At 40.1% G+C, this 20,605-nt stretch overlaps 1 long non-coding RNA gene across 2 annotated transcripts in view; it reads right to left on the reverse strand.

Annotated features, from left to right (window-relative positions):
* LOC113259441 (uncharacterized) overlaps positions 1-20,241 on the reverse strand; it is a 71,311-nt gene extending 51,070 nt beyond the window's left edge. The window contains exons 1-3 of one of the 2 annotated variants that reach the window (XR_006410154.3): positions 20,120-20,241; positions 11,761-11,861; positions 8,430-8,585 (exon numbers count right to left, since the gene is read on the reverse strand). This is a non-coding gene — a long non-coding RNA (uncharacterized LOC113259441). The remainder of the gene's footprint in view (positions 1-8,429; positions 8,586-11,760; positions 11,862-20,119) is intronic. The other variant, XR_008958948.1, reaches the window with a different exon arrangement.
* Between the last annotated feature and the right edge of the window lie 364 nt (positions 20,242-20,605).

The raw sequence follows: 20,605 nt of genomic DNA on the forward strand, positions 1-20,605 counted from the left end.
CCAGCACTAAACTCAATACTAAAGGAGAAACAAAAGACTTAAAACACCTGAGGCCAGTCCTTCTCAAAAAAAACACAGGATACATATGATTAAGTTTAAAAATAAAAAAAATAATAATAACTAAGAGTTAACCTGCATGGTAATTACAAAATCTACAATAGGATATGAAAGAAAAGGTATGGTAGAAAAGGCTGAATTAATCACATACAGCTTGGTCAAGAGACTAGAATTAGCAAAGGAGCCAATGAGTGAGTTCAACCAGTGAGAAGATGAAGCATGGGGTTATGGAAAGTGTTTTAGCCAAAGATTCAGGAAATTTGCTTTCTGGATCTGATTCCAACTTGATCCATTCAGTGAGCCTTTCAAAAACTGACTTAACCTCTATTCTAGCCTCTATGTTATTATCTCTGTTGTTTTAATTACAAAAGTGGGGTCCCTCAATTTTAAGATGACGGGTTGCACAAAATTATTTTAAAGTATTTTTCACAACCTTAAAAATTCTACAATTATGATTTCAATAGGTTGGAATCATGCAGAGTATATTTCTGGACGATGATGAAATTAAAATGAAACTTGAGGACAGAAAGATAACTAGAAAGTGTCCAAATCTTGATAATTAAGCAACACAGTAGTAAACAGCCCATTAGTGAAAGAAGCAATCACAATGGAAATTCGGAAATACATGAGGTGCAGCTCAAACACCACCAAAAGGAAAGCTTATAGCACTAGTTGCTTCTAAAAGAATGGAGGGAAGGTCTCAAACAGTAAGAGTTCCCACCTCAGTAAAGAAGAAAAAGAGCAAAATAAATCCAAAGCAAAGAAAAGGAAGGATGTAATAAAGTTAAGCGCAGACATTATTTACATTGAAAACAGGACAGCAATAAAGAAAATAAACAAAACGCTGGTTCTTTAAAAAAAAAAAGTCAATAAATTGATAAACTTTTATCAAGATGACAATCTAAAACGAAAGAAGACACAAGTCACCAATATCAGGATTGAAACCAAGGATATTACCACCGATCCTCAGCCATTAAAACGTGCCAAGGCAATACCACAAACAAATGCTCACAAATTCAACATCTCAAAGAGAAATGGACAAAGTTCTAAAAAACACAAAGTCTAAAACTCAACCAACATGAAATATATAACCTGAAAAGTCCTAGAATCATAAAAAATGAAGTAATATTTTTTAAAAGCTCTCAGGAAAGGAATCTTCAGCCCCAGAGGGTTTCACTAGAGAATTCCAGCGAACATTTGAAGAATTAACACCTATTTTACACAATGTCTTCCAGAAAATAGAAGAGGAAAACTTCCAAACTCATTTTATGAGGCCAGTATTTCTGATACCAAAACCAGACAAAGACAGTATAATAAAAGAAATCTATAGGCCAATATCTCTTATAAACTTAGATGTAAAGTTCGCCAACAAAATATTAACCTATTGAATCCAACAATATATAAAAAGAATTATATGCCATGACCAAGCAGAAGTTACTCCAGATATGCAAGCCTGGGTTCAACATTTGAAAGTCAATCAATGTAACTTACCACATCAAAAGGCCAGAGAAGAAAAATCACAGGATTATATCAATTGACACCAAAAAGTGTTTGACAACATGAAACACACATTCGTAAGAAAAACTCTGAGAGTTGGGAATGGAGGGGAACTTTAAATATTTAGGGAGAAAGAGATGAAAAGTAAAAGGGTAGAAAAGAATATACCATGAAAATAACAAAAATAAGGGAGCTGGGATGACTATATTTATATCAAAGGAGATCAAAAGACATATACAAGAATGTTCCAAACAGCTTTATTCGTAATGGGCAAAAACTAGAATCCCCACATGTCCATGAAAAAAGCCCAATGAAAACAATAAATGGCTGTGTATATATTCAATGCCTAACAAGAATAAAAACAAAGTACTACAGTGCAGTAACACGTATGAACATGAACATGCAATAACGTGCATTTCTACAAGCAACAGAGGTGAACCTCACAGAAATAAGTGTGTAGATTGTATGATTCCATTTCCGTGAGGTTCAGGAAGAAGTAAAACTACTTACTCTGTGATACACGTGTCCGAATAACGGTGCGCTCGGAGGTAGCAGCGGTAAGGGGCACGAGGCAATGTCCTGGACAGCAGGACTTGTTCTACATCTTGATGTGAATGCTGGGTTGCTGGGTGTGTATATTTATCTTAAAATCCATCAAGCTGTACACTTAAAATGTATACATTTTGCCCTGTGTATAACTTCAATAAGAATACAGTAAAAGTAGGATTTTATAAATTAAAAGCTCAATAATCCTGTAACATTTTGAGTAAACTAGGTTTGAATGGTTACTAGAAAGTTTGATCCAACTAGAGGTAGACTGAAGAATTAACACCTATTTTACAGTTTTTCTTAATCTGTCAGCAGTTAAAATATTCTTTTAATTTATTTGTAAAATAGATGAAACGAATGTCAACTATTTATATTAACCCAATTTCTCTATTATTCTCAAAGTACTTTAGATCAGGCCAGGGCAGCCATGGGACTTTGTACACTAGGACAAAGAAAAAAGTTTTAGAGAATTATTTACAGAGCAGCTATCTCAAAAAAAAAAAAAAAAAGTGAGCTAGCCAAATAATGATTTGAGTACTTGTAAAATACCTTTGTTTTACACCATTTCATAAAGCTAAGCTAAGCATCTTACTGAATGATAGAAAAGTGAACTCGTCCATTTAATGACATTTGGATCAGCTGGAACATCTGGGTTGGATGTTTAAAATAAATTTGAAACCAGAAATGTTTTATTTTTTATTCCAATCCTGTTTCATTGATTACATCTCGGAAAGCATAGGCAACAACATCTGTTTCCAGGAACACTGGAAGAGGAGTGCATATAGACCAAACATGCAGTCATCAACAGACCAGTCAGGAGACAAAGACTCTCCTAGTTTACAAATGGAATGGCACGAAGCAGTAAAAACCAGAGGGATCACTGAGTAAGATTTTAAGGAGAATTATAACAGCCAAAAAAAAAAAAAAAAAAAAAGATTCTACAAAAAATAATGGTGTGCAGATCTCTGGAACGGATTCATCTTGCATAACTGAAACTCTGCCTCCTTTGGCTGATGGCTCCCCATTTTCCTATCCTTCCAGCTCTGGGAACTATTATTCCAGTCCCTGTTTTGGTTAGTTTGACTCTTTTATTTTTTATTTTCTTAAAGTAAGCTGCGCCCCCAACATGGGGTTTGAACTTGTGACCCCAACATGGGGTTTGAACTTGTGATCCCAAGATCCAGTCATATGCTCTACTGACTAAGCCAGCCAAGTGTCCCTCAGTTTGACTCTTTTAAATTCCTCATATACTTGGGATTATGCAGTGAGACTATAGTTAACAATACCATATTGGATACTTAAAATTCACTAAGAGAGGAGATCTTACATTAAGTGCCCTTACAGCAAAAGAAAAAACAATACTGTCAATACACACATACATACATACACACATACACACACACATACATACACACATACACACACACATACATACACACATACACACATACATACATACACACATACACATACATACATACACACATACATACACACATACATACATACACACATACACACATACATACACACATACATACATACACACATACATACATACATAGGACAGAAGGAAACTTTTGGAGGTGATGGGTAAGTCTATGGGCTTGGTTGTGGCGATGGTCTCACAGACGGACAGTTCTCTCCAAACTCATCAAGCTGCACAAATGAAATATGCACAGCTTTTTGTATGTCAGTCATGCCTCCAAAAAGTGGTGTAAAAAATGATAACGATATGCATAAGCAAAAACGGTCTTTCAGTTTTACACGACAGCGAATAGCGAAGATTTAGTGCAGAGTCATCACTGGTCTTAACAGTTTTCTGAAGTGCAATTAAAAATGATTGCCTTGGAATCTGATACACAGGACATCTAACAATTTAAATAAATTCTTCTATGTTACAATGTTATAACTCCTAGCTATAGAAGAGAAGCTGGTGCAAGGATCGCATTCCTGATTGCGCTGAAGAGCAAGCAGCCTGCAGCGCCACGGTTAATCAAGCAGCTCATCAGCCGAATCAAGGGTCCAAACCCTCCGCATCTTTCCTGGATGCCATCGGCAGCTTATCTGCTTCATGCTTACGCTTCCCCTCGTGGTTGCCACGCGGCTGCTACGGTCCCGAACATGGAGACACGAATGTGGCTGAGAAAATGGAAGTACTTCCTACTCTGCATGGTTTTGGTTGTTGAAGAAGAAAACCTTTCCCAGACAATCCCCGGCGGATTCCTACTCAGTCCCCTTGACTAGAGTTACGTGCACAGCCTTTATGAGAGGAGGATGAGCAAGTCCGCATGTATCTGATATCGTCAGCCTTCCTAGTCAGAGGAAAACGCAGGGTATCAAAGAACAGAGTTGAGGAGGTTAAGTAACAGTTGGGTGGATGACTGGTGATGTCTGCTCAATCTCACTGTACAGATTTGAGGAGGGGGTGAGAGAGAACATAGCAGAATTGGTGAGCACAGCTATGGTATCTCACAGAATTTGTTAGAATCCTGGCTCTGGGCCATATACTAGCTCTGTAAGCTGAGGCTAGCCATTCTGGTCCTTAGTTTGCTCATACGTAAAAAGAATAAATGATGTATAAATCACAGCCTTTTTAGTAATAAAAGATCTACGAGTCTTGTGTGGTGCTTGATTCATAGAACACACTCAATAAATAACACTATTTATTACATTAAACAGCCATCAAAAAGAATGATTTCACAACATTTGCAGCAACATGGACGGGACTGGAGGAGATTATGCTAAGTGAAATAAGTCAAGCAGAGAAAGACAATTATCATATGGGTTCACTCATTTATGGAACATAAGAAATAGGAAGATTGGTAGAAGAAAGGGAAGAATGAAGGGGGGTAAACAGAAGGGGGAATGAACCATGAGAGACTATGGACTCTGGGAAACAAACTGAGGGCTTCAGAGGGGAGGGGGGTGGAGGAATGGGATAGGTCGGTGATGGGTATTAAGGAGGGCACGTACTGCATGGTGCACTGGGTGTTATACGCAAGTAATGAATCATGGAACATTACATCAAAAACTAGGGATGTACTGTATGGTGACTAACATAATATAATAAAAAATTATTATTTAAAAAAATTTTGAATAACAAAAATTATAAATAAATAAATAAAAATAAACAGCTTTATTAGCCCATGACTATTACTAACAGGGTAGGGTGCACGTGGTGGCATGAATTCACAATTCTACCCTTTGGCTCCTAGAAATCACTGTAGAGCTTCAATCCACATTGGCCTGTTTTTTTAATTTTATTTAATAATTTTTTTTAATGAAACCGGGCGAACCTAAATTTTCCAGGCTTTAAAGTAGAGGCGAGAGCTACTGAAAATAGCTGAGACTGGACAGGGAGATCAAGAATCACAAGGAAAGAAGTGGAGAGAAGGTATCACAAAAAGATAACCTCGGGGCAAGGAAACTCAGTAGCTTCCGGTAGGAAGGGCCAGAGAGGAATACTCCCGAATATGAAAGACACTCAATAACGTGCAATAGCTGTTGACAGGAGACCCCTGAACTGTTTTTAGTTGTGAGGAGCAGAGGAGGCAGAGGGAAACGGCAAATTCACACAGGCAGCCATATTTTCTGGAAGGAATCTGTCTCTGGAGACAGTGGAGGAAAGAGGGATTAATGGGACTCTCTCCATTGTCTGAGGAAAACAGGCAATATAACTTATGCCAGTGTGATAAGTGGGGAGAAACAAAATAAGGTATATTAATACACTGGAGTATTATGCAATCATGGGAAAGAATGAAGTACGGATCCATGCTACAATATGGATGAACCATGGTAACATTCTAAGTGAAAGAAGTAAAACACGGAAGACCACACTATGTATGATTCCATTTATACAAAATGTCCAGAAGAGGCCAATCCAGTGATAGAAGGTAGATTAGTGGTTGTCTGGGGCTGGGCAATGGGGAGTGACTGCTAATATGTGTGCAGTTTGTTTTGGGGGTGATATAAATCTAAAATTTAATTGTGGTTATGGTAGCACAACTCTGTGAGTATACCCCAAACCACTGTACTATACACTTAAATGGGTGAATTTCATGTTACATGAACTCAGTCTCAGTAAAGACGTGAAAGGGGGGAGGCTTTTATTTTGTGGGTATAACTGCTTCTACAGCCTTTCCTCACCCCCTCTCCTCCCAGTCGTTCTGCACTGGACCAAGGGTAAAAGCACTTGGTAGACTCTGTTGAGAGCTTAGAGCAGGAGGGGGAAAGCTTTGAAAGATGTCAAATGGGTTATGTTGCTATATCCAAAAGCAGTCTCTGTAAATACTTTTATTAAATATGCTAAGCTTATACCGCTTTGGTTTCAAATCTTAGCTAAACCTGTCTCACTGTGGTGCTGGTGATTCTAATCCGCACACCTAGTTGTACATACATGTGGTAGAGCAGTCTGAAGGCTCAGGTGTCTCTCCATCCCCACCTATTGCCCATTACTTCATTCCTGGGACCGCCATGTTGTTTAGTATCGAGCCCCATGTTTGGCCAAGGTTGAGTAATGTAAGTCAGAAGCCCTCCTTGGGGCGCCTGGGTGGCTCAGCCAGTAAGCGCCTGCCTTCAGCTCAGGTCATGATCCCAGGGTTCTGAGATCAAGCCCCGTATCGGGCTCCCTGCTCAGCAGGAAGCCTGCTTCTCCCTCTCACACTCCCCTTGCTTGTGTTCCCTCTCTCGTTATCTCACTCTGTCAAATAAATTAAAAAATAAAAAATAAAAATTAAGGCAGATGATGAGTAACCTTAATGACATCTGCTAAGTCCCTTAAAAAAAAAAAAAAAGAAGCCCTCCTTTACACTGTGACCACAGAGCTTGTATCTGGACTTCTTTTCAGAGTTTATGGGTCTCAGTGAAACTATTTTGAACATGGGGTGACCAAAGACGGTTCCCCCTACCTGATAACCTTCAGCAGTATATAAAGGTCTACTCAGGGGCACCTGGCTGGCTTAGTCAGTAGAGCATCTGACTCTTGATCTCAGGGTCGTGAGTTCAAGTCCCACGTATGGCATGGAGCCTACTTAAAATACAATAAAATAGGGGCGCCTGGGTGGCGCAGTCATTAAGTGTCTGCCTTCGGCTCAGGGTATGATTCCAGCATTCTGGGATCGAACCCCACATCAGGCTTCTCTGCTGGGAGCCTGCTTCTTCTTCTCCCACTCCCCCTGCTTGTGTTCCCTCTCTCGCTGGCTGTCTTTCTACAATAAAATAAATAAAAAATAAAGTTCTACTCAGAAGCATAACTTCTCTGGGATTGCTTCTTTGATAAAGGACTTCCTGAAACTGGTCCTCCTGGGCACCTTTAAATCAATGGTTCTCCATGTCCCACAGCCCATGTGCTTATAAGATGGGTCCAGACCGATAAATTTTTTGAAACTAATATAGACTATGTCAAGTATCTTTTGAACTTATCATATTACTGTGCCTGGTCAGCATGTCTCTTCTGCTGGTTTCTCACTTTTGTTCTTTCACTCTGTATAACTGGATAAAAACATATACCTTAGAGTCCAAGTGTGTGCTGTGCGTACATGTATACAAGTCACTAAAAGTACAGATGCTGGGGTGGCAAGACTCCAGCCCTCGCTCAGGATGCTCATAGCTGCCAAATGTAGATAAATTAGAGTGAACACACCATTGCCTCTCTCCTCAAGGTCCGCAGACACCATTCCTTCTCAAATATGAGGTTCAGATGTATTCGAGAAAAAATTAAAACGAAATTATTTTTAAAAATCTGCTTTTATCAGAGGAAGACAAATGGCTTTGGAAGAGAGATTCTTTGGGCAATTAGAGTAAGCTATATTAGCATCGTGAAGGCAAGGAGGAGCTAAATTCAGGGCCTCGGGTCCAAATCACACTGATTAGGCCCTCGCCCTTTTATTTCCTTTCCTGGGGCCTCTGATAACAAGCATGGCCCACACTTATGGCTGTAGGGCACGCATCTGGTCCCAGTCCAAGTTGCATTACCAAGTTTTCCAGGAAAGGAAAGGAGGTCCGGAAGGACAGATATCTGAACAATTAGCTCCCAAATGATGTTTATTTTGTTTATCTTTTCAGAAGTCCCCAATACAATCTTGTTTTTAAACTTTGGTATTGAACCCTATGTCAGATGCTCTGTGAGCCAGACATAGATGATATTTTTGCCCTTGAGGGCTGGTTTTAATCAAAATTTATACTGATAGCCACCTAATCATTTAAAATTTCCTGTTGCTCCAGGACTAAGAGCAGGATTCATTGCTAAGGCTTCTAGAAGGCATCTTAGCTGGACTGCTTTTAATGGAGCCCAGGTCCTTTCTCTAAACCCTTCTCTCCCTTACCTGTCGTCCCCAAGGAGAGGCTGGCTTGTTACTGCAGAGTTCTGTCCATTGGTTGGGTCAGCCTTAGTCTTCACTGCCGGACACTGCTGTGCCTGGAGTCTCTTCCTGGCCTTTTTCTCTCTACCAAGTCTCTACCAGGCCCCAGGTGATGGAAGGCTGAGGGTGGGACAGAAAGAAGCAGTGAGCAGACTGGCATCCCCTGGTGACAAGCAGTGCTCTTCCTGTGTGTTCCTTGGACACCAGACATTTTTCCTTGTTAACAAAGTGGACGCCAACCACTCTACGTTGACTTTGTTTCCACGCATTTTGTAACTACCAGAGCTATGAGTGAGATATTACAAAAGACGAGATTAGGATGCTGAAGGGAAGAACTGGAGGGGACAGAGCTCTCTGCAGTACAACTTTGATCTGGACATTAGGTGGTCACTTGCAGGGACCATTGCTACAGTGTTTGAATAAATGTCTAAAATACTGTGACTTTTTGCTAAAAAAGGCAAAAAAGCAAACAAATCAAAATCTGCACATTGCATCACAAAAGACAGCTAAAATAAAATTCATAGAAGATTCACAGAAGTTCAAAATAACAGGGTAATCAAACGTATACCAAATGAATGCTAATAAAATGAAAGCCTATCTAGGACTCTTAACATCAGCAAGGTCGAAATATTGCCAAAAATACTACACGACACAATGAAGGGCAGTTGATAATACTGCAGGACGTACTTCACGCCAAAGATATTATGAATATTATGAAGATATTGGTGAGTCAAATGCTATAGCAAGAACAAACATAAAAGAAACAAGATACAAGCAGAACTGTACAGATGCATGCAGAGATGGACAACTGTGATGTACCCGCTCATACTGGGTTGGATACAATGGCCCACACATGGGTAGAGACATAGAACTGCTCAAGAGCCAGAAGTTATTCTTCATGTACTACCAAATACTTCTATAAAAAGAAACTCATCCTGAGGTGCATGTCACACAAGAAAGATAGGATACATACCTGACTTTGTTGTGGCTGTCCTCTTATCTACCAGTTTTCAAAATAATGGGCTGTTCCCTGAGCGTCTTCCAAAGGTGACTGGCCCCACAGGGGTTCTTTTGTCATTAAGAACGTTTGGTTTTCAACATACTTGATGTGTTCCAATCCACTCTAAGTATTATTCATACTAATGCCCAAATTGTCTCATCTTTGTTCACCGGGAGCATTTCCAGGTTGACTCCTGAGTCCTTTTGATATGACAACAATCATTTTTAATAGCTCTTCAGTTTCTGATATGACAGGATGACTCGGGCTCATTTTATTCCCTTCGTGCCCTAGGCTGGAAGTCAGCCATTTCCTCAAGGAGAACACGTTCCTTTGGAAATAGTTTTTAGAGGTAATACTCTGGGCTCTAGGAGTGCCCAATGTTTCTAGGCCTTTTCAGTGGTCAAAATTATGTATGAATAGAATAAATTGTGAGCTCATCATGGAATTTCACATTCAAATTTATAAGTAGAGGGATTTTACTTAACCTTTCCAATCTTGTGTTTTTATCTTTTATCCCCACATCTGAAATCCTATTTTCCAACATCAGTATAATTACCCGTTTAATATACACCTAACAGTCTTTTAAAGAAAATACCAACACTACCACCAAAGATATAATTACTGAAAACAGTTTATGCATGGTTTGACTGTTTTTGTTCTTAGAGTATACCCCCCAGTGATGTACTGTATAGTCAAATTAAGGTGTATTAAAGCCATCTGAAATAATTCCACTTCTGTGTGGTTATACAACCAACTTGACATACTGTTTTGTTCCTTTGTTTCATTTTATTTTCAGTTCTTAAGGATGGATTTTAAATTTTCTTATTTTGTTTTATAATTATATAACATATTCACATGGTTTCAAAGTTAAATCTATAAAATATAGTGTGTATATATATATATGTATATATATACTTAAAAAATATTTTTGGGGTGCCTGGGCAGCTCAGTCTGTTAAGTGTCTGTCTTTGGCTCAGGTCATGATCCCAGGGTCCTGGGATCCAAACTCATGTTAGGGTCAGGGGAGTCTGCTTGAGATTCTCTCTCCCTCTCCTTCTGTCCCTCCCCCACTCATGCTCTCTCTCTCTCTCTCTCTCTCAAATAACTAAATAAATAAAACCATATATATATATAGTGTGTGTGTGTGTGTGTATGTGTGTCATGATTTCTTATGCATTTTCTAGAAGCTTAGACTTGATCATGGTTCTCCAAGATTCTCAGTGGTTCTATGAGCTACCGAATGTTTTTTTATTAACTTCTTTTTCTGCTTAGTCTACTCAAATTGGCTTCAGTTGCTTGCAACTGAGAACCTTTCCTGATACTTGGGAAATAGCTGTTGGTGAGTGATGAGCTCCATCTGTGGATCAACCCATGCTTCCCTGAGACTAGCTTTGTATGAACAAAATCTCAGTAAGTGTCAGATCTGAGAGTTCTTAATGTGCCTATTACACCTTTACCACCCTCCTGCCTTGTCCTGGATTCAAGTCACTAAGGGATCCCACTCAAGGGATTTGCCACCAAATAGAAAAAACTGTTTCGGGACAACTTTGAACTCCACCTCTAGACTCTAGACATGGGAGAAGCTGGCCTAAATTTGAGGCATTCACTTCATTTGTCACCTTATATAATTCCTGCCTTACTCAGTTATGTACAGTTTTACACACATTTCAAGAGGTTCATTATATTCCCTGAGGCCTAGTCATGGCTCTGCTCCGAAAGAAGGCTGAGAAGCTTATATTCATCAAGAGCCTCCACCTCCTGTGTTGTGGCCACCGATGGTGTAGTGGTGCCCTTCCTCCTGGCAGGTGACAGTGACCTCTGATCTAAATAGAACACGAGTTCCTCTCTTCAAGTCCAGCATAAGTCTGAACTAAGATGTTATCACAGAGAAGTTGTGAGAGAGCACACATTCTCTCATCTATACTTAGAACACATGGTACACTGAAAAAAAGTGGGAGGTTTGAACACTATGAATTGGATCTGATGGTGAAATATAGAGATGTTATTATCAAAATAGCATTACTGTCTCTTTCCATGCTAAGAGTCCTAAAAATTTCTAGACATTTCTGATCGTGGTGTGTATTTTCTACTCATTCTTTGGCAACAGAAACCCTTTTTAACTACTCTTCAAGTTAATCTAGCACCTTCCACACAATCTTAGTTTCTATGGAAAATGACTATGTTTTAGGCTGGAATTCCTGGTATTCTGTGGAACATTTTCCTAGAGGCATTCAAAGGCACGCACCCGAACCATTCCAAATTCAAATGGATTTGGGAACTTCCACAGACACTTACCCTGAATGGGAATTCACATAGCCCTTGAGCATGTCAGAGCATTTCAGTCATAACGCTGCCTTCCAAGCGTATATGCTAACATTCTTCATATCCACCTTCCCCTAGAAAACGGTATGGGAGTAAAAACAGCAACTACTTACTGAGGTCTCACATAGTGCCAAGCACAGTCCTGTGGCTTTTTTCTACACCATCATCTTGGTTAATCACAACAATCCTATCAAATTGGTACAATTTTACAGATGAAAAACTGGGGCACAGAGATATTAAATAATTTACTTCATGGTACAGAACCAAATGTACATTATATCATAAATGAAGGAGCCAAGAATCAAACCTAGACGTTATGACTTTTGAGGCCATTCTTAACTGCTACACTTGCTGCCTTCAAACGAAAAATGCTACCAGGGAAGCATCTCAATCATTTCTATGCTTTTATGACGCATCTCATAAGGTTAGTGAGGCTTCAAATTGTCTATTGTGTAGAAGGTTTATTCTCTGTCAAAGGCATGAAATATTTTCCTCTAAATCAAATCATCCAATAAAACTAAATTCACAACCAAATTAAAATATACTTACAACTTATTACGTGCAAATTTAACAGCCTTATTTATATAGGAAAAGAACCATTATTTGAAGTCTATCTTCTATTTAGTATTTGCAAACCGATTAAAATTTTGTTAGTCATTTATCTAATGAGAATTTCATGGTTACCTACTCTTTTTATCTAAGGTCATAAACAAAGAATCCAAAATCAAGTTGCAGACAATATATATTTGTGAGACTATTAGCAAAACAACAATACAAGTAGCAGCAGATGAATTTTTAAAATTATTATTACAGTGTGTGGTATGTTTGTGAGTGTGTGTGCGTGTGTGTGTGCACTTGTGTGTGTGTAACACAGGCAGGAGACAACTTTCTGCCCAACTATTGGACCTCAGGGGAAATTACTAATCTTCATCAAGCCTCATGGTTTTTAAAAGAATTAGTGGGGCGGGGGGTGCCTGGGTGGTTCGGCAGTTAAGCGTCTGCCTTCCACTCAGGTCATAATTTCGGGGTCCTGGGATCGAGCCCCGAGCAGGGCTCCCTGCTCAGTGAGGAGTCTGCTTCTCCTTCTGCCTCTTCCTCTGCCCCTTCCCCCTGCTCATGCTCTCTCTCTGCCTCTCTCTCTAATAAATAAATAAAATCTTAAAAGAATTAGTGGGGCGGGGGGTGCCTCGGTGGTTTGGTCGGTTAAGTGTCTGCCTTCCACTCAGGTCATAATTTTGGGGTCCTGGGATCAAGCCCTGGGTGGGGCTCCCTGCTCAGTGAGGAGTCTGTTTCTCCTTCTGCCTCTTGCTCTGCCCCTTCACCCTGCTCATGCCCTCTCTCTGCCTCTCTCTCTCTCTAATAAATAAATAAAATCTTAAAAAAAAAAAAAAGAATTAGTGGGATCATATAATGTCAAGCACATAGTATTTTCTGTGGTTGTAATAGCCCAGAATTTGGTAAGAACTCAGTTCAAATCTTGGTTCTGTACTCAGTAGTTTCATGACTTTGTGCTAGTTATTAAAACCTGCTGAGCCTCAGTTTCTTCATCTGAAAAAAAATGGGGATACTACTTATCTTGTAAGTAGTCAAGATTAAGGGAGATAGGGGCGCCTGGGTGGCTCAGATGGTTAAGCGACTGCCTTCGGCTCAGGTCATGATCCCAGGGTCCTGGGACTGAGCCCTGAGCCCTGCATGGTGCTCCCTGCTCGGCGGGGAACCTGCTTCTCCCTCTCCCTCTGCTGCTGTTTCCCCTACTTGTGCTCTCTCTCTGTCAAATAAATAAATAAAATCATAAAAAAAAGAAGATGAAGGGAGATAATACATGTAAAGTACACAGCATCTAACATGACAAAGGTCTGTTCCCGTGTCCTCTTCCCCTCTGTCTTGTATTCTCTCATCTCTTGGAAAGGAGTGGTAGACATGGGGGTACACTTTGGAAGGAGCGGTGGCTCCTACTCCGGAGAAACCTTTGTCACTGAAGAAGCCTGGCCAAGCTTGGTGCGCTCAGAGAAGAGCAATCAGAGAGCAGAGGCCTCGGGTTCGAAATTGTAAGGAAGAGAGCAAAAAAGAGGGCTTTAAACTGTCTTTCCACATATCCCAACCCAACTCACCAGGACAGCGAAGTTGTTGGAGGTTCAAGCGGAGACATGAGCACGTGCTCCTTCACTCGTGGGGGAAGAGGAGCCCGGAAGCAACCCTGAGCTCCCCGGAATGTCAGGGGAGGAAGGGCTGGGGAGCAGGCCGCTGTTCCCCGCCTCTGTGACTTGAGAGGAGACTACAAACGCCTCAGCGCCCCGGTACCCCCTGGCAGAATCCCTCAGGTACCCCAGGCACTACCCCAGCGAGTGCTCCCTGACAATGTGCTGTGGCCCCTGAGAGGGGCTCCCTTCCCCCCGCAGCGCCTGACTCCAGCCATGAAAGAGAGGCCCCCTGAGCCGCCAGCGCTAAGCGTGCCCCCCAGCGGAAGGAACACCGTCCCAACCGCATTTTCCCCGTATTTGCCTCCTCACAAAGTGTCTCCTGTGTCCTTACACCTCAGCTTCCTGCCCCGGGCCGACAGGCTCTCTCTTGGTGGGCCAGCCCTGGACGTTACTCTCTAAGCCCTTCCCGGAAGCTCAGCCTGGAGCCTGGAGCTTTCCAGATCTTTCCGGGGGCCAGCTCCTTCCTGTTATTGCTTCCTGTTACTTGCCTGCCTCACAAACGTGGATAAGCCGGAGTCCTCATTTCCCTGCCATTGTCTGCCAGAATCCCTTTCTTTTTTTTTTTTTTTTTTTTGGTAACACTGTTATTCAAAATGTCTTCTTCTATGTGTTTACTTATTTATGCGTATTCTTTCCCACACCTGAAAGCAAGCTCTAGCAGAACAGGGACTCTGCCGGTAGGCCAAAACTGGCTTGCTGCCTGTTTTTTGTAAAGAAAGTTTTATTGAAATACATGCACACACATTAATTGACGTATGGTCTGTAGGAGCTTTGTGCTACAACAGCGGCATTGAGTGGCTGAGGCAGATAACTGGTGCAAAAAGCCGGAAATGTGTATTATCTGGCCCTTTATAGAAAAAGTTGGCCGGCTTGTAGTTTGGTTCATGTTCTCACAATAGACTAGTATTCGGTACAAAACAAGTACTGAATAATATTTGATGAATAAATAAATAAGCACTAGACAGAGAAGTGAGGCCACCTGCTTCAGGGAAAACCTTCCCCCTTGAAAGTCGTTAGATGCTGTTGCATTGAAAGGTTATATTAATATAAGTAGCTGAAGAAGCATAACAGATAATATTTACATTTATTTTTTAAGCTTTTTTCCTACTGTTTTTTTAGTGTTGGTAGAGGTTTGGTAGGAATCAGGACTAAGGTTCCTACTTTAATTTCAGAGCTACATTAAAATAACTGGATTCAATCTAAGAATATATCAGGCTTATTAAATATAATTATTTTCCTCTGCCTAAAGTTATTTTAAAAGATAATGTATATCCATTATTGAAAATGTAGAAGAGGAAAAAATTATCTCGATCCTATTTCTCAAAGACAGATGTTGACAGCATCAATGCTTTCTTTTGCAGTCTTTACTCCAGATATAAGAAGTTTTTCAAAGTTGTGTTTTTATTGATATGGACATTTTTCTGCTTTGATTTTCAATTTAAAATAAAAAATATTTTTGTGTGCATTCGTAAGGGTTCATTGGTTGCAAGCCATAGAAACAAAGAAGCAAAAGGGCTTAAGTAAAAAACGAGATGGAGTAGAACTGGGGTAGCACATAGAATCAAAGGGAAGTTTATGTAGCGGAACAGGCTCTTCTGCGGCAACCCTTTCTAGTCTTGTGTCCTTTTGCTCAATGTTCATATTCCAGGCAAACAGAATCTGACTGACCCAGCAGGAGTCCTAGTCTCCCCTCCTCCTCACCACCCCCACCAGTCCCCAGGGCACCTGGGCTTTCTGGATGGACAGTTCACCCAGGGTGAATGCAATAGGAAAAGGGAAGTGTGCCCCAAAACACTGAGGTGATGTTACCAAAAGGAGAGAAAGGAATACAGGTAGGCAGATGTCCACTGTAACATGTTTTTATACACTCTCCATAAATAAGTTTATTTTTCTAATGGAATGCTTTATTGGAAAGTTACTGACTATTAATTAGCAAGAATTCTTTGCAAATGGTTAAATTTTTCTCCAAGTAATCTCTACACCCAACATGGGGTCAAACTCACAGCCCCGAGATCAAGAGTTTCATGCTCTACCGACTGAGCCAGCCAGGCACCCATTCTTCAGAAATAAGTTTAGATTTTTTTGAAATTGATGGAAGAATCAATGATTTAAAATGCTAGAAAGAGGGGCACCTGGGCAGCTCAGTCGGTTGAGTGTCTGACTCTGGATTTTGAACCAGGTCACAATCTCAGGGTCCTGGGATCGAGCACTGCATCAGGCTCCGGGCTTGTCACTGGGGAGTCGGCATTGGAGTCTCTCTCTCCCTCTCCCTTCCCCTCTGCTCCTTCCTCACTCTTTCTCTCAAATAAATAAATAAATCCTTTTTAAAAAATGGTAGAAAGAATTTTCCTTTGCCTCTGAGCCCACAGGCGTCTATGATCATTGAGTCTCTGACATTTTGCCATCTCTGAGCATTATAGCTTATTCTAGGTGGTCCCTCTTTGACCCTCTTTGGTCACGTGATTATTTTATTAAGACATTTTGAGACACTGTTGATTAGGTGTTTGTTAGTGTTCATTATACTAGGTAGCTTCATCAGCATTGGTGCCCAGGGCTCTCTCTGGAGGATTCCCTGTATCCTATATCACAGGTTAAACAAAAAACTCTATTTAGGAAGAGGAAACTTCAGGAGCCCAGATCAGCAAAAGAAGAAAATGCAGAGAGAATCTCTTTCTCCTCCCATTTCCCCATGGAGAGCCACGCTAAGGCCAGGCACGGTGCCAGTAACACCCGCAGCATGGGATTGCATTGCAGGAGAGAGAGCAGATTCTTCTGGTGCTCGGCCTTCATATAGAGTGAATGTGAGAATAGCTTTTCTAGAGAAGGTGTCCGCATGCTAACTGTATACAGGATGACAGCTGCCCAGCACTATGGGAAGTCAGTCGTGCTCTGGGGAACTAACTTGGGTACAGCCCCTCCTATTAAGAAAATGGGGCCCTGGTCCCAGCTAGCTCATCATACAGCCAACACAGCAGTGAGCATGTGAGGTGGCATGTTACACTTTTCTCAGGCCCAGGGCTCAAATGTCTGCATTGTGGAAAGAAAAGAAGAGAATTTCAGAGCACAATTTCCCCCTCAAATCTTAAACCAATCTTTGCATATAAATGTGTGGTTTTCACTTGGACAGTGGGATGGGCTGGCTCCCAGCATTTCTCTTTTTTTGCCACTAACTGTGAAACCTCAGACAAGTCAGTCTCTCCTTCCTTCCTTCTGTCTGTTTGTCTGTCTGTCTCTCTGTCACAGTGTTTTCACCTATGGCAGAAGTTAGTTGGACTTGATAAATCTTAGGCCCCTTCTTCAACTTAACTCCTATAAATCTATAGCTCCATGATGGACAAACCCTGAAATGCCTCCACTGGCTAAGTTTTCTTTAATTATATAGTATTTAAATTTTCCTTCTAGATTTTTATATTAAATCAATCTAGTCTTAGAATAGTTTGTAAAGTACCTCAGTATATCTACTGACAGATATTTGCTGTAGCTGGTTTATGGCTTGCTCATCTTTTGCTCATGGTTACGAAGCAGACCCTGCAACACTCCACAACACTGAGCAATATGGCAGAAAGGGCGAGAAAGTGGGAATCAGGACACAGAAGGCGGCAAGGTACTGTACAGTCTTGGGACGGTCTCATACATCATCTGTTAGAGGGTTCTCAGGCACTCTCCTCCACCTCTTCATGTCTGAGAAACTGAGGGGAGAGCATTTCTCACATTGACCTCCCGCTCCCACCCCTTCTTGGCCCAGACACTGTCAATCAAACATGAGCTCCCTGTGTCCACAGGGGCATGGGCTCAGGTTCCCCTCCTGCCCATGTCCTTCCCAAAAGTTCTTTTAGAACCATGTAGTTATTAGAGCAAATTTGTGAGTGTGTCCTTTTTCATATCTTCTGATTTTTTTTTTCAAGATTTTATTTATTTATTTGAGAGAGAGAGAGAGCATGAGCAGGGGGAAGGGAGAGAGGGAGAGGGAGAATCAGACTCCCTGCCGAGCAGGGAGACTGATGCGGCACTCGATCCCAGGGTCCTGGGATCATGTCCTGAGCTGAAGGCAGATGCTTAACCAACTGAGCCACCCAGATGCCCTCTTTTGATCTTTCTTCACAAATGCCAAGGAATAATCTTCTCTGTTGTTTTTTTAAACCGTTAAACATGGTCTCTGACTTTGGTGCCTCTTGACTCACATTAGTTATTTTGGTTAAAGAACTGATTTGATGGAACCAAAAGTAATTATTCTTGATTTCCAAACATCATTCTACACTATCTTTTATAAGGACAGAAGAAATACTAACTGATAAAATAATCCATCTGCCATCTTCCAAGAATATTTCCATTTTTAATATCAATTATTTGGCTCAACTGTCACTTTTGATCACAATATTAAGTCTCTAATTTCTTAAGACTGTTGGGGTTTTGTTTCTGTGCATGTGGTTTTAGCTGAATAAAATTAATTTTACAAAATATTGAGGTGTTGACACTTTGGTTCTATATATGTATAAAACATTTATATGACTACGGTGCATTTTATGCTATAAAACAAAGTAAAAATGTGGTGATTTAGAATGTTTTGCACCTTTAATGTTAAATAATTCTCATTGTGACCTGTGTTGGCAAGATCAACTGACCTGGGGCTTCTTTCTTTCTTTCTTTCTTTCTTTCTTTCTTTCTTTCTTTCTTACCTTTGTAGACTTGGAATTGAACCTTTAATACATATTTTTAAACACTTTACTGCATTTCTTGTAATGAGCATTTTTACAAAACTTAAATCCTCTAATCGTCACAGCTAATAAACTAACCTGAAATATCACCAAATCAATGATTTGGGAGTTGCATTTGCTTTTAGAGGCAGTGCCTCATTGGGATCAGAATCAAATCTTGGCTCAAGACATTTATTAGTTGTTTGAGTTGGGGATGTTACTTACCTCTTTGAACCTTGCCTAACTTGTCTGCACAATAAACATGATTGAATTTGCTTCAAAAGATTATGGTGAAGTATAAATACACATCTATCTGTAGTGTCTGGCAATCAATAATGCCAACTACTATTCTTCGTGCTTAGCTACTGGTCTTTTTTAAAGCAGTAAAATAGCCTGACCCTGTATCAAAACATACCTGTATCATTTTTGTCCAGTGTATGGTCACTGGGCTTCAGCTTTAGGTAAAAATAAGCAGTTCAGGATAGCTCAGAAATTTAGATCAACCCCAAATTCACCAAGTACTAAATGCAAGTGCTTTGTGAAGCATGAGGGAGGGCAGAGTGAGAAAGAGCTAGGAAAGAACCATACATAGGGCGGACGCAAATACAACGGAATACAACAGTACAGTACGAACAGTACATTGATAGCTGTGTCCAAGAATATGAATAATAATAGTACAAGTCACCATTCAGACATTTCATGTCAAACGGAGTAGCAGACTCTTTGCATATATTATTTACTTTATTCTCACTACCCAGACCTCTTGACCTTTAGTTCTCCACAGTCCATAGCCAACAGATTGTTGCTGACTTGCTGGGGTTAGAAACATTTCTTTATAAAATCAATATAGCTTATTTTTAATGTAATGACATACATGTTAACCATTAATTATAATAAAACCATAGAAAAATTAAGTATTATGATGAAGGTTTTTTAAATATTAAAATTGAGTTTATTTGTTTCCCCTTATGATTAGGGCTGGATAAAACTGGGCAATATTTTATCAGTTGCTATATAATACAAATGGCTGAAGATCTTCTCTTAGTTAATTTCTTGTTTGTGGTCATAGCAAATTGATAAAAGGAAAAAAGTCCTCCAAAATAATGTTTACATCAAAAAAATCATAAAACTTAAAAAACACATAGAAGATATCAGGCTAACATTATTAATTATGTAAATGACAGCACCAATATTTTGATCCAATAAAATAGACAAGTAACCAGAGGACTGATTTCATAATGTAAGCTGGCCATAACACTTTGGGTAATTTTTAAAGTCAATCATTTTCTTGCTTTCTGCTTAGCTGTCATTTGTCATTTGCTTAGGGTGGGGAAAGAGACCTGAGGTCTAACTTCTACTTTATCAATTTCAAGCAGGTCCCCCATTTTCAGCTCCACACCCCTTGTCTGCCTTCCAAAAGAAACTCTGGTTACAGACCTTTCTCTCTTGTGCAGTGGTCAGCGGCTGGCTCCTTGCTGTCCCCTGGTCCTAACACACAAATGCTGCAGACCCTTGGAGAGATCCTCCACCATTTACTTTTCTGTTTTCTTTGACCTCCTGAGTTCAAACTTCTTTCTTTATTTACTTTTACTTATTGAGTTTTCCAAAAGGAGCAAAGGTTAACACAGATGTGTAATCTACCATATTTCCTTGAAAGTTCTGCAACATACCTTTTAAAATGAAATGATTGAAAATGCTATTAAGTAAAATTCATTAAAAAATTGCTTACATAGACTTAGAAAAATGAAATCAAAACATTCATTTAAAAATCTGTAACTAATTGGACATTTGAAAGTATAATTCAAGTCCCATAATTTAAAAATTGTTTATATTATGGGTATTAGAATTTGACCTCCGAGTTTGAAAGCCAGCAACTTTACTTATTGGTTAATAAGCTAAGCTTGTTTATAACTCTCCATCTGA

This window comes from Ursus arctos, unplaced genomic scaffold, assembly GCF_023065955.2.
Source record: "Ursus arctos isolate Adak ecotype North America unplaced genomic scaffold, UrsArc2.0 scaffold_13, whole genome shotgun sequence".
In the NCBI taxonomy this organism is placed as follows: Eukaryota; Metazoa; Chordata; class Mammalia; order Carnivora; family Ursidae; genus Ursus; species Ursus arctos.